This window comes from Sapajus apella, unplaced genomic scaffold (assembly GCF_009761245.1).
Source record: "Sapajus apella isolate SASKATOON/1434 unplaced genomic scaffold, GSC_monkey_1.0 scaffold44, whole genome shotgun sequence".
NCBI classification, from domain to species: domain Eukaryota; kingdom Metazoa; phylum Chordata; class Mammalia; order Primates; family Cebidae; genus Sapajus; species Sapajus apella.
Window position 1 is genome coordinate 3417779 of NW_022436984.1, and position 15328 is coordinate 3433106.

The window sequence follows — 15328 nt, forward strand, 5'->3', positions numbered from 1 at the left end:
CAGATAATGCCTCCATCTCTACTTTATGTTCAGATTTGTAACTTGATCTCATGTTGTTTGCTTGGGTTATTGCCTTATCAATGAAAGGGTTGAAATTATACTCTAAAGTTATGAGTTCTTAACAATAATGTTATTTTCAGGGTTGTAGGGGTGGTGGCAGGGAGGCGGGGAGGTAAGTGACTGGAGTTTTCTGATAGCCAAGAGGCCAGAAAGCCAAAAGGATTAATGTTTCTGATTTGCATGAGAGAAAGAAGTCTGGAGAGAAAAGCAGCAGAGAAGCATTATTCCTGTCCTTAGCAGCACCTAAGGATTTTGTGTGGTGAAAAGTCATTACAATATATCTACAAATCAAATGATCACACACTGCATGCTCTAACACAGTGCTTCCCAGAAAATCCCAAGCTCAATCACTATTTGCTAATGTTTTATGGCAGGCAAAGCCTTGTTTGTTAAAGAAGGAAGGATTTGAGAATTAGCTCTGTTTCGTAGATAGATGTGTCGCAAGACGGAGTGCAGGGAGGAGGGAAGGAAGGAGACCAGCACTTCTTCTGTAGCTTCCCTGGTACAGGCGCCATGCTGGAATCTTTACCTATGTCATGTCACAGGATATTCACCATGGTTCTCTGAGATAGGAATGATCATCTCCATTTTACAGATGCATCAACTGAGATGCAGAGAGGCAAGTGATGGAAGCAGAGACTGAGCCCAGGTTTGCCTCATATCAACAGGTCATGTTCTGCTGTGAATGGGCTGATCTGCTATTCTGGTGGTAACTGTTAACCCACTTGGGGGGACTTTGTGAAGAGGAAAGGAAGAAGAGAAAGAAGAAAAGGCAGCAGGAGTAACGAAAGCATTTTCCTGGTCTGCCTGCTCTGTACTTTCTTCCGTATCACCCACCACACCAGCTCCTGCAGGCTCTGCTCTCCTACCTCTAACTCCGTTTTAGCATCAACCCCACTTCACACACTTGAAGGAAATCTCTGGCCTGGGTACCCAAGGCAGTCTCTTGTTTCCAGACCCCTCCACTATTTTACCTGCAGGTGGGGCCCTTAGGAGAAGCCGATTAAAGGTCCTTGTGCCCTGCAACTGGGACAGGATGGGCATTACACGGTCTCCTTCCTAAAAAACATTTTAATCTCTGCTTTCCATAGATCTGAGTTGGAAGTGCTGGCTCCTGGGTATCTAGGAAAGAATTTTGACTTTTCTCCCATATTTGGTCTGCAGAGATTAGAACTGAATTGATTGGTGCCAGATACAAGTTTCGTAGCATTTCTGCAAAACAACTCAGAGGAAATGCACTGAAAGGGGTGAGAGGCTGTGTTCTTGAGTTGCAGAGAGAAGCCATCTCATTTCACCTGCACATCAGCACTGTTTCACAGGCAGGCAATGGGGTTCAGAGAAGTGAATGCAAAGACACGTAGGGTTACTTTGGGCAAGGTTAGGTTTATTTTAGCCTTTTAATAAATTAGTATGTATTGAGCACATATGGACCAGACACAATCCTAAGTGCTTTAAATGCGTGATTTTGTTTACTTCTTACAGTAACCTTGTAAGTTTAGTTGTCCTTATCTTGCAGCTGAGGAAATAGAGGTATAAAGAGGTTAGTTATCTTTCCTGCAGCCACACAGTCAGCAGGAGACAGGAAATCAGAGTCAAAAGACCACATCAACTGACACTGAAATCCAAGCTCCTTTCCCCACCCTGCACAGGTCACAGATTGGTGCAGGGTGGTCCTCAGCTCTCAGCAGGGCCCCCACGGGGTTGGGGTTGGAGGTCGCCACTGAACATGCTTCAGAACAAGGCAACAGTGGGAAGGGTCTGGGAAGACTCGGACAATCGACCCCCTGCAGCGACTCCCACATGAATAAAATCTGGCATCTCTTGGTCTGAGTCATCAGTTAGCCTCAAATTTTAAGTAGCTTTCAAGTGACAGGAAGACTAAGCCTAGGTTATGCTTCCCTGTTTCCAAGTGATGTCATTTTTCTGAAGCATTCAGCTTGGGAATGGCATTAGCTTCTTCCTGGATGTGAAGAACCAAGCAGATGGGGCTAGACTTCAGGAAGCACTTACGAATCTGTGAGTGGGCACAGAATGGCAGATAACTTTAACCTGGATGAGGGCCAGGTAATATATTCAGGGGTTAAAAAAATGAAAGCTTTCAAAGGAAGGGCTCTGAGAGCTGGGTCATGACTCAGCACGGTGACACAGACATCACTGTGGGCCATCCCTCTTGGCATGAGCTTAAAGCCTTTTATGTCACAAAACACTAGTAACTTGCGGGCATCCTCAGGGTTGAATATTGCAGAATATTGCAGAGTTGAAAGAAAGCAGAAAGTCTTTTCTTGCCCTTACAGGAACTCCTAGAATATCTTCCAGCCAGTGGGCTCACAGGGGCCCCAGTCTTGCCCCCCAGAGTAGGGTGGGCAAGTGATAAGCTGGATGAGGCTAGGGAGCTAATGCGGGGGTCAGCCAAAAAGGCTAAGCTTCCCCACCTGAAAAGTCAAGGACGGAGAAAAGCAAAGCCCACATGAATGCAGTTGTTTGCCAGCATCAGAAGCATGGGAACAGAAGTGAGTGCTAGTCAAAGTTCATAGACTACACATCAATGTAGAATAAAAAGAACAAAATGCTTCTGCATTTAACAAGTACAGCGTCAACAGACTGTTCCCATCACGCTCCTCACCCTTGTCCATCTCAACCGCTGCGGGGAATGATTTTCTAGCAGAAAGAGAAGCCAGGCCATCAGAAGCAATCCACTTAAGCTAGAGAAAGCCTTGTCTTTTTGGTGTTTCACGGTGAAAACAGGAGGATCCAGAGTGAAATGGGTCTCCCACCAATGCAGGTGTATGGGGGAAGGTATGAATGCACACCAACCGGCTTGCGTAGGGCGACTCTTGGACCTTGGGAGACGAAGCATAGAGGAGAAAGGAGTGGGGAAATAGGAGCAGGAGCTTCTAGTGAAGTGAGGCAGATCAGTGAAGGCCTGAAGAGAAATGAGGAAGAAATACACCTGCACTGAGGGCATTATTGATTGGCTAGTGATACAGTTGTTGTTTTTCTGATGATTTCTTAAGCCCTTTCTAGTCACTGCAGTGCATCAAGGCAGAGTGAAAACCTCAAGCTCCTGACAATCCTCATTCTTCACTGTGCTTCATCCCCCTAATGCCCTCAGCTTCAGCTCCAGGGTTCATCTCTATCATAATTTCCTTGCACACAATCTCAACTCCTTTGGCTCTTTCTTCCTTTACAATTATCCTGGAGCAGGTGAATGTGGTAGTGGGAGAGGAGGGGTGGAGGAACACACAACAGGGCTGATGGGCCTCACTGTAAATTCAAGACCAGAAATCTCAAGACCCTCAGGATGACCTGGGAATCCCACTGCCTTCCCTGACGAACTCAGTTCACTCTCTCTTCATTATACAATTAGTTAAAACTTCTTCTTAGGTTCTCAAACCTCCGATCCCCCCATGCTTCTACATTCTCAGAGAATGAGTTTATTTCTTAGTTTGTTGAGAAAAGAGACGCAATCTACCCACTTACGGGTATCAGGTTGTTGTAAAGGGTAACAGTTTACACTCTTAAACAGTGCCAGCCTCTTCACTTACGTGCTAGTCTCATCTCTTCTCAAGGGATCTGCTATTACAATGGTCCTGCATCAACAGCTTTCCCTCTCTACCAAGTCAGTCGTACAAACATGCACCATCTCATAAAGAAAGAGCTTCCTTGATCGCCACACTCTGCTACGGTCATTGTCCCTTACTCTGCTCTTCTTTACAGCTAAATCTCTTAAAGGATTTGTTTCTGCTCCTCTCTCCACTTTCTTCCTCCCACGTTCTCTTAAATCCAACAAAATCTAGATTGGCTTCACCACTCCAGGTCAAGGTCACCGGCGAGCCCAGGCTGCTGATACACTGAACAATGCTCGGTCTTTGTTTCACGAGACCCCTCCAGCTGCATTTGTCCTGCAATCGCTCCCTGCTTCTTGGATTTCTCACATCTTGGTAACCATGTAGTCCTTGGTTGCCTCCTGCTTCAATGGGAAGATCCTCTTTATTCTTCCTTGCCAGCTCCTCCTCGTTTTCCAAACTGTAGAGGAGGAAACGTCTCTATTTCCAGCAGCACTTGCCTAGGAACTGTCACGGCTGAGTATTGTATTTTATCCCAGCGGTTCTAACCAGCTGATGATCAATGGCCATGAATTTCGAGTGACTGCAGAACACCAGACCCTTCCTTACCTAATTGAAGACTCTTTGCTGACCATTGAAGAAGGGAACATGTTTAACCACACTCAGACGAAACTGTGCATTCATTCATTCTCTTCAGTTCAAAGAATCAATTTTCAATTCCAAATAAGCAGGACCACATTGTAGCCCTCTTTGCAAGACTTTGAAAACTCTGACTTTTCTTCCTTCGAAAATCACATGTGAATTTCTCCTTGCCTGACATGTAAATAAGCTTTCTCTTAAGAAAACAACAACTTTGTGGGATCTTTATTATTTGACAGTTGTTAAAAGTTGGAGAACCTGGGCATTTTCTGCATCTAAACTCTCTCTCAAAGTGATATCACCCAGTTTCATAGCTCTAAATACCATCCACATACGACTGTTACCAAATGTGTGTCTTCAGCCTAATCCCTCCCCTAAACAACAGAATACGCATCCAACTGCCTGTTCAAAATCTCCACTTTATTGCCTGATAAGCATCTGAAACTTATCATGAGCAAACCAAAAACCTGACCTCCCTCCCCTAAACCCCAGGCATTCCCCATTTCAGATAGCGTTACCAATACTCACCTGGCTGTTTGGGCCAAAAACCAAGGAGGAATCCTGACTTCTTCCTTTGACTCATACCCCACATCAACTCATCAGCAAATCTTGATGGCTCTACCTGAATTTTACCCATTCTCATCTTCCCGCTTTACCTATCTCCATTATTGCTATGAGCTCCCAGAGGGCCTCCCTTCCGCTTGTTCTCTATGTAGCAGTTAGGTTGACACTGCAGCCCCTGAAATAGCTTTCAAGTTTCTTGCCGTCGCCTAGCCTAAAGGTCCCACAGGATCTGGCTCCTGATTCTCTCTCTAACCTCATTTGCAAACATTTTCCCCTCATTGTTGGAGCTCAGTCCCACAGGCCTTCTTGCTCTGCCCCAAACTTGCCAAGCACATTCCTACCCCAGGGCCTTTGCACTGGCAGTTCTCAGTGGAGGAAGCTCCTCCTACTCAGAGGCATGTGGCCACTCTCTGTCTCTTTCCAGGTCCCTGTCCATACGTCACCTCCCCAGAAAGAACTTCCCCGCTCATCCTATTGAGAGACAACTCATCGTAAGCCACTCTCCATCCCTTTGCCCTATTTCTTACACATATATGTGTTCTGTACATTGGCTTACTCCTTGTGTACCTCCTGCACTAGTCACTGCTACGTCTCCATGTCTGGCACACAGCAGGCACTCAATAAATATTTGTCAAATAAATGAAACTAGAGCCCTGGAGGAAGGTATTATCTCTGGCACTTATTAGCTATTAACTTCAGGCTAAGCACACACTCTAGCAAACCTCAATTTTCTGAAAATGATGAGAATAAGAATGGGGCATACTCTGAAAATTCTCAGTGTTTTGTAAGGGCTAGATGAGACAATGTGTGCACAACATAGTCTTTCAATGTCAGTCATACAATCCTTAAAGTTGCATGCTCCTACCTGTGTTTTAGAATCCAGGATGAGTGGGAATATTGGTCCGTTTCCTATATTGGGGATTCTTGTGTGAATAACTTCAACATCCAGAAACCAAAAGTGTTCCCCAAGAGCTGCTTCTCTGTTATTCACTAGTTAATCATTAACTTTGCCAACTGTACAGGATCTCGACCACCCAAATTGCAGCCAATTGGCACTCTGTATTTCCAATCTTTATTTTTATATGTCTCACTGCATGTCTATTTATTCCTAAGCCAACATACATAATATAGTAAATAAATCATACTTGTGTCAGTATAAATAATAAAGAGCTATGCACGTGTGATGGTTATTTACATGAATGCCCCAGGCTCACTAGCAAGCATGTTTTACAAACCTACATCAATAAAATGTAACAAATGCTTCCATTCTAAACGCTCTTTGGAACAGTTCCTACCTTGCCTGTACACATTTTACTTATTTATTTTCCTTCCAACAATAAAACAATCAGTGACAGCCTGCTAGTTTTTTCCCCTTTATTTGAAAACACACTTAATAATGCATTCTTTTACAATGATTTTGTGTCACACAAAGCAAAGCTTAATGTGGCCAAATAAATAGTGGTCTTGATGTCAAATCAGGCACAGCTCTCAGAGAGTAGCGGGCAGGCCTCTTTTTGGGACTGGCGGCCCGAGGGAAATGGTTTGGATATTCACTAGGCTAGGCCTGCACCTGTTCAGCAAAAGAAACCTCCGTACATTTACATGACTCCTAGAGTTAGCGGTGATGGGCGACGTTGTTAATTTAGTCTGAAAAACAGAGATGTGATTTCAGAGAAAAGAGACTTTGCAGATGCACCATTTGTCCTAAACATGTAGCCCTCCCCATACCTCCCTGGGCCTGGAAAATGAGGGGGTTGAACACCCTGTTCGCTGAGGTCCTCTCTGGTTCATACATATTTGGTTCTCTATGGTTTGCTTTCACATTTTCTTCCAGCTGGCTCATTCAGAAGGGAGCTATTAGTGTCAAGGGTGGAATTTGGATGGAATTAAACAGCTCCCACTCCACCTCACCTTTCTCTAAGCCCCATCCCATCCTGCCAGAGATGTTTGTGCTCTTTCTTGATAGCTCAAGTATTGAAGCAAAAATCACTCTCCCATAATATTCTCTTGTACTGTCAAAAGTTATAGTTTCCGCGTGCATTTCCTGCCTCCCCAAGAGGACCCATGTGTAACTTCCGAGTTCTTTCAATGGTGAGCCACCTCTGCCAGCCAATAAAAGTGCATACACCTTCCCAAGGCGCAAAGTGAGGAATATTAATAAAGAAAATTGTTAGCAAGGTCCCTGCCCTTAGGGACTTGGTTACCTGCAGGGTATCCTACACCAAAAAAAAAGAAAAAAAAAGAAAAAGAAAGAAAGAGGGTCACAAAGAGGTTGCCCTAGAAATCGCTAAAGTACATAAATTTGGAGCCTGAACAGTTTGCCTTTTCAGCCTTATTTCCCATTCAGAATCCTTCCTTTCACATCCTATTCCGTTACACCTTAGCCTCCAAATTTACACCCAAGCTAATCTCTGCCTAGAATATCCTTCTCCACCCCCTGCTTTCCTAATCCTACCCCTTCTTAAAGGGCCAGCTCAAATCCCTCCTCCCAAAGGTCCTCGTCTTCCCTGAGCTGGACACTAAAGCAGTGGAACTGGGATTTGGGTTGTGCCAGAACAGAACCTGAACCTGGGCCCTGACTTCCTTAAATACTTAAGGCTTATTGCTACTTAGGATAGTGGTATCAAGGCCATTCATCAAACACGTCAAGGATAACGGATTATAGTTGTATATTAATTTCACTCACTAACCTTAAGCTTCAGGTCTGTTGTGTTTGTTGATTTTTTTTCTTTTTTTGCTCATTGGTTTAGAAAAAATTAAGAAAAGCATTTCAAGGAGGCTGGTTTTGGTTTGATGTCATATAGGACATGCTGGACAGGGGCAGAGGCAGGGCCAGATTAAGGCATGGACTTATTTCATCAGCTGAGATACCACGTCTATGCAGGTACTAGTGACTCATCATTCATGGCCAAAGTCCCATAATGAAGGCCATGTGACAGCTGATGCCTCCTCTTCAGAATTTGTATCTATCAGAATTTGATAGTTCCAAGTCACTGCATTTTCACCTTTTGAGAGACGACTTTGCTGTCCCATGCAAGCAGCTCCTGACTCACCCATGAGCCCCACACTGCCTCCTTTGGCCCTGCATCCCTGCTGCAGATGTGCTTGGTCACTGACCCGACCTACATAGCCAGGGTGGACTCACACTGGCTTTTGGTAGCTGTGGAAGAGTAATGGGCATTTTTATTTTAGTAATCCAAGGCAGCAATAGAGAGGATATCACTCTCCAGGTGGCCTGATTCTTAACACTCCCTACCCCGTAAGACCTGAGTGCTTCCATTAGCAGGACAACATGACTATCTGTTTTGGGTCCATTTCTGCGGTTTGCTTGTACTCTACTCTTTATGAAATTTACTCTACTGTGATCTTAAGCCTATTTTCTCCCCCCAGAATATGTTGACTAGAATAATAATCAAAAGAAAGGCTTTGAACTGCCACCAGGCCTTTCATCTTGTGATCCCAGAGAGCTTTACCAAGCACTAAATAATTAATGTACTGAAAGCGACACAAAGACACAAAGACAGGGCAGCCTAGAAAACCAAGTCCATCAACAAAAGACCTTTTTCTTTTGGAGCGAGAGAGTCCTTGTAGGGATAATCACCAGCCAGCAGGCCCAGGAGTCCCTGGACATGTTGGACAAGAGGCTACAAATGATCCAAGAACAACTGGCTCTTCTCTTGACTTGATGTTTCAAGTTGGGAAGTAACAGTTGCCAGGGTGACTCCTGAAATCATGCAGTGAGTGCCCTGGAGAGTATGACTCACTTTCACAGGAAGAGGGGAGCTTTAGTGCAGAAGAGTGGATCCTAACTATCTACACATTCACCACAACCTAGGGCTCCTTGATGCCTTTCAGAGGCATCTACTTTTGTGATCCTTACAGCGACCTTGGTAGTTAACCCCTTTTGCAGATGAAAAGATTGAGGCCCAGGAAGCACAAATGCCCAAGGTCACATTGCCAGGGGGTACTATGATGGGATGTATGACTGCAGACCTCTGATGTGTCGGCCAGCTAGGAATGCCACTCTACAGTCACCCGTGCAGGTGATGATTCTCCTGGAGAACAGAGATTGGGAATTAAATACAGCAAAATGAAACTGCCAGGTCATAGATGCTTGCTGCATTCTCCTAACTGAGGACAATAGATCCCTTCGGGTCAACCAGAAACACACACCTAGAAACACACACCTTCCATCAGGGCAGCTAGCTCTGTGGGGCCTCAGGCTCAGCCACGACTGTCTCCATAGCAACCAGCACAAGGCCTAATGCCTGGATCCTTGAATTGGTCCTTGGCTGGTTCAAGGGAACGTACTTAGGCTGAGGGGAGGAAGAGAGACAGAACACTTTCTATTAACTTCCAGGTCTTTCAATCCCTCTTTATCTGCTTGTCACCCCTCTCATTTCAGGATAAAGAGTCTATCCTCTAAGAAGGCCCAGCTCCAGATGCCACATTACTCAGCACAAAGGCCCTTCACCATGACTAGACTCATTTCCACAGCTAGAGAACTGCATTCTCAGGTACAGCAACGTTACTGCGTGACCTTGGGTAAGCTGCTTAGCCTTTTTCTAGCTTTGTTTATCTGCATATAAAACAGAACTCATCATGCTTTCCCAGCCAACTTTTGAGATGCTCAGAGAATTAATGAGACAGTATCTACAAAGCCCTCAGGCTCTTTTGAAGAAAAATACACTAGAAATCCTTGTGCTTTTACTAACGGGCATTGGCATGATGCTATATTTTAAGTCACTCTTCACCTGTATTACTAAAATAAACTCAGCTTGTGTTAAAATAGACAAGCCAACAGCCTGATTGGCTTCATCCTACCGTGGCGCTGCATCACCTTTTTGCTTCCATTCATCTTGCACTGTTAACAACGGTGGTCAGTGTTACCCTTGACCTCGTGCAGAGACTCAGAGTGGGGGAGCTGGGGGCACTGTGAAGACTATTTATCTATGTCTTCCCGTCACGCATGCGAGGAAGCTTGTGTGAACAAGCTTCCTGAAACACAGGAAGAAGCAATGCTTCACCCAAAGTCATCTCACTAGGAAAAATAACGAAATCTGATCTTTTGTTCCCCCATTGTGTGCCTCACCCACCACAGAAGAAGGTAGCAAAGAAAGGAGGAGGGAGAAGAAATAGGGAGACATGTTTTTGCTCTTTAAACCTGTAAGCTGCAATACTCTGAAATGTCAGGAAAAAAACTCACAAAGAAAGAAACCAGTACTTCATGTGTGCCTATTACACACAGTGCCCAGTCCCATACTGGGGGCTTTATAATCATTGTCCCACAAATCCCACAGTTTTCTAAGTGAGGGATTATTATTCCCATTTTTGAATGAGGAAACTGAGGTTCAGAGAGGTTGAGTAACTTGCCTAAGGTTCCGGAGCAGAAAGGGATGGAGCTACGATTCATTCATTCATTCCATTTCTACTTGCTGAGTATCTCCTATATGCCGAGCTCTGCCCTTGCCAGTTGGGCTGCACTAGTGAGCAGAACCCCACACTACCCTCTTAGAGCTTCCAGGCTGAGGAGCTTAGAGTGTGGCAGGCAGCAGACAGCAGTCCAACAACCTCCCAAGTCCTTTTGACATCTTGATGTTGTTATGTATTGGGAAGGAGATAGACACAATCCTCTGAGAATATACAATGAGGGATTTGACTTCATTATGAGGGCCAGGGGGAGATGTCCTGAGAAGCTGATGCGTGAGCTGAAACCCTTAACCAGATGAGTAAAGTTAACGAGTTAAAGGGAGTGAGTGGGATACAGTAGGAGGCTGGAGAGGGCAGGGGTCTATTTAAACTCAAGTCTCTCTCAGAACAGAGCACCTGCCCCTTATTTTCCACCAAGGAAGGTGAGGCATTACAGAAGAACCTCAATGTATGTCCCCATCACACTGCCACTGTCCAGCAAGGAACCCCTTGGAGATGACATTGACTGCAATGGAGAACAAGGACGTAGAGTTAAACACAGCAGAAAGAGCGACCAGATTACAGATGACTGCTGCCTTCTCCTAAGGATGACAGATCCCTCCAGATCAGCCTAGAAGGCCACCTAAAACTGCTACCTAAATTGGCTCTGCCCTGTGACAGGACTGATCTGACTTGCCAGGGACCCTCCCTCCTTTTCTTGGATGCTCAGTCTGTTGGCCAACTTTCCTGCAGAGAGGGGAGCTGGAATCCAGCCACCAAAACCTCAGCCTCCCCTTTGCTCTGAAATCTGAATTGCCTTCTGGAAAAGGGAAGGATTGAAACTGCCCCAGCAACTCTTCTTGCAGACATCCAGGTCTCACTGATAAGCCCTGGCTTGCCTTCCCTGCCCTTTCCCATGGCCTGGGCCCGCAAAGTCAGAGCCTCTCTCTTCACTTTGCTTTAAAAATGAGGTGAAGAGAGGCAAAGAGGGAAGGGGGGAGCAGAGAGAGAGAGAAAAGAAGAGGGAGGAAGGAGAAGGAAGAGACAGTAAGGAGACTCCTATTAAGGAATGGAGCTGCAACAAAGAAAGGAAGAAACGTGGAGGGGGAAAGAGAAATCATCTGATATTTTTCACTGTCTGGAAGTTACCGAGAGAAAGTTATTCAAAGTACCACTGTGAAAAGGCCATAAAACACCTTGGGGAAAACATGAAAGTCACGCTGCCACCATACAGATGAGCACCCTGGAATTAGCTGCCACAGCGATGTCTAAAAAGAGGAAATTCAATGGCCCACATTGCAGCCTCCTCCCCACTCCCTCGCAGCTCCCACCCCTCCAAATCGCGGGGCTCTGAAGGCAGAGGCAGTAATTTGGAGCTAGCAAGTGTGAAGGAATGTTGAAGCTGTTATTTGCCTTCATGCAGCACATCTTGAGTGCATCTTTTAGAATATAATTTAAAATACACTTTCGGTTTTACTATAGAAAATCTGAAAAAAATCAAGAAGGTCTAAAGGAGAAAATAAATATCACCCATACCTCCAGCATCCAGAGAAGCCAGTGTTAACACTTTATGGTATATTGGTTTGTGACTCAGTTTTCATCCACTTAACAAGACAGCACTTGGCTGAGAAGTATATTGAGGGGAAGGGGAGGAGAGCGTTCCTCTGCACCCATGAGATTTGTCTACAGGGCAGAGAGGGGAAGTCGTTCTTGTAAACCACCAAAGCAGCTTGCACCCTGGCACACAGATGCTGAAATCATGGCAACTCAGATGTCCTCGGCCCCAGGCAAGGACCTGCCCTTAAATGCAGCACAGGCTTGGAGAAAGCAAAGGCTGTCCTCAGGAAGGACAGGCCCGCGGGGGTTTGGGAGCTGCTGGGATGCGAGTGCAGGGTAGACCAGGAGGAGGCAGATACACAGTGGTGTGTGTGTATCCTCAGCACGAGTACACAGAGGGGTACGCAGATTCGGCTCTGGTAGGCACCTTGCAGAAGCCATAAGGGTCAAAGACTATATAGAATGATAGTGTTATGTAAGTGCTTGAACCTAAATAGTAGGTGCAGTACATTGATTTTATGACTTGGAAAGGCTAAAAAAAGTGGAATTCCACTCATTGTCAAAGGAACAGCCAATGAAAGTAAACCAGAGATAGAGGGATAGAGTTCTATCTCTGTGGCCAGTGACACACCCCACAAATATATGGGCTCCCAAAGCCCTTTCATTTAAGCCTTTGATCCTCATAAAGGTTTAACAAGATAAGAAAAACAAATCCCAACTTACACAGGAGGAAAACAAAAATCAGAGAGATGAAGTCAGTGCTTCCTAATCTTTTTGCATACCATGATACACACAGAAAATGACAATACGTATACGATCCACTGGACTAAACAGCTAAGGTTGCTTGCAGTAAAATGCGACTGGCGTGAGGGCTTCTGCACTCCTGGCCTGGCCTAGCCTGCCAGCATGTGGACAGGCTCCGTGGGTCAGTGTCTCTGCACACCTGTTGGCCAGAACACATGGGACCGCAGCTTACTGCTGGAGAAGGAAACTCTGGGTCAGGAGATGTGGCCACAGTCACACAGTGAGAAGCAGCAGGGTACGCTGTCACCCTGCATCTTGCCCCAGGGACATTTCCACACAGCAATAGAGATCTTGGCCTCAGAAAGTTCCTGGTGCTTATAGCCAACACTGTGTCACCATTCAAACAAACCCGGTGACATGGGCAAGGCCTTTGAAGTTTGATCTGAGTGCACCTCAGAAAGTTTCCTCAAAGCATTTATAACTGTCAAGAGGCTTCCCTAAAGAAAAGGAGTCAAACTTGGCTCCCTTCTCTACTCAGAGAAATTCAGAAAATAATTTCACAGGATGGTTACTGAATGGCCAAAATGTAATGATTACAAATGACTGAGTTAAACTGCTGTGAGTAGCCTCATCTGTCATCATACGAGCGTCTTATCAGAAGTCCCATCAGGATTAGGGGCTCATCGTGACTAGTGACATTTGCTGGCCGAGATGGCTCAGCTCCCTCCATGTCTCCTTCAATCATGGTGTCAGGAGAAGCCTTCCAAGGTTTGAGCATAAACTCTGAGAAATTGCTTTTGGCAATGACTCCAGGAGCGGCTTTCAAGATAATGGACTCCTTCTGCAAGTGGCACTCTATCTCCACAAGACTTCCAGGGTCTTTCTGTCACTGGAGATTCTGGGCAGCATCAGGACATGATGGGCCGCTGGCAACAGGTATTACAGAAACTAAACCTTCTGGCCTGTTGAATTAATGATTATATTAGATACAGGTAGGTCACACTCAGGGAGCACTTACATTAAACCTCTGGATGGAAAATGAAAATATTTCCTCAAACCTGCTAATATCTCCAAATGTAAACCAAATTTATATTTTCATTTGGACAATAGCAATCCGGCCCAAGAAAAGCAGTCAGAAATAGACATTAAAGATATTTGGAGCAAGTGAATGAACCATGGGCTAATTGGATAATATTACATCTATCTGTTATAATTGTGCACAAAAAACACCCTTGACTCCTTGGGAGTTTCTGTCAGTGACCTATAAAGGTGTTGTAGGAAGATGAGGTCAATTCTCTGTTAATTTCTCACTCAGCAGTGGGAGGGGAGGAGAGGAGTCTTCACTTTGCCCTGGGCCTTGGACACGGGGTAAACCTTGGTCATTTGTACAGGATGCATCCAGAGACTTCTGGAATCCTCATCTTCAAGAATATTGCTGTAACATATCATCACCTCCATAAAATGCATTGCCACAATAGGCAGAAAACAGTAAATCATTCACTGAGTGACTCATAACCAAACCCAGCCTCATAGCATGAGATTTCTCAAATTCTTATCTCAGCAAAATGACAATTTATTACATATCATGTAATTTGGAGTCCCTTGCAAATAGTAGAAACTGGGACTATTAAATCTGCCACTGCCAAGAAGTCACTGTAGCCAGAATATGAGAGAGAACTAAAATAAGATACAAAAGTAACTTTTCCACCTACCCTGGGGTCCCAGGCTCTGAAATGGGCAGGGGGAGCCAAGAACTATTGTCACAAACTCCAGAAGTTCCAGCCATGGCTTCCTCACTGTCCACACTTGTAGAACTGTGCAGTTTTCCTGCCTGAGGTAAGTAGCAATGATATCTATACTAGGTTTAACTCATCCTTGAGGTGAAAAGACTTGGGGAAGACATGTTTATGGGTTGCTGACTGTTAGGGAATGCTGTGGACTGAATGTTTATGGCTCCCCCAAAATTCACATATTGAAACCCACTCCCCATTGTGATGGTATTAGGAGGTGAGGCCTTTGAGAGGCAGGGCTTTTGGCAGAGTTCTCATAAATGGGATTGGTGTCCACATAAAAGAGGCCCCAAAAAGAGCCTTCACCCTTCCACCATGTGAGGACACAGAAAGAAGGCACTGTCCATGAACCAGGAAACAGGCCCTCACCAGACACTTAATCTGCTGGCACCTTGATCTTGGACTTCCCCATCTCTAGGACTGTGAACAATAAACTTCTGTTGTTTTTAAGCTATCCTCTCTATAGGCTTTTCAAGCAGCCTGAATAGACTAAGGGAAACCCCAAAGATAAAGACTTTGAGTTCCTGACCTTCATGAATTGATGTAAGTGGAGTGAATATAAGACGAACAGAGAGAAGCATTAGAATATGAAGCAGGCTTCCGGTGGGGTGGAAGGCTGCTAGGAGTAAGTAGAAGGAAATCCACTCAGAGCAAATAGGACACATGACACCTAAGAGCAAGATACACGATTGGCTGTTGGGGCACCCTCCCTGAAGGCGGGGCACTGAAGAAGAGCAACCCAGCCATTCTCCCTGGAAATCAGACGTGATGTGTGGCAGGATCAGGGAGGAAAAACCTGGTATCACCAAGCAGAATGAAATGGCAGCCAGGTCTTCTTACAGCTTTGAAATGTCCTTGTTTAACATAGATCTGTGGCAAGAGATACAGAATGTATAAAAGGGGCTACAAACTAGGTTAAGAGAAAAGGAGGCAAGATGTGGAATCCCAGATGATACCATGTTGTCTTGGAGTTGAGATCATGGGCTTAGATGTCAGGCT

The 15328-nt window shown here is 45.2% G+C and overlaps 1 protein-coding gene and 1 long non-coding RNA gene across 2 annotated transcripts in view; one reads left to right on the forward strand and one right to left on the reverse strand.

The window, feature by feature from the left end:
- ALK (ALK receptor tyrosine kinase) overlaps window positions 1-15328 on the reverse strand; it is a 756557-nt gene that overhangs the window by 547284 nt on the left and 193945 nt on the right. The gene's annotated exons all lie outside the window — the stretch shown is intronic.
- The window catches only part of LOC116524109, a 29301-nt gene that overhangs the window by 3619 nt on the left and 10354 nt on the right, over window positions 1-15328 (forward strand). The window contains exon 2 of the long non-coding RNA XR_004257180.1: window positions 9235-9374. This is a non-coding gene — a long non-coding RNA (uncharacterized LOC116524109). The remainder of the gene's footprint in view (window positions 1-9234; window positions 9375-15328) is intronic.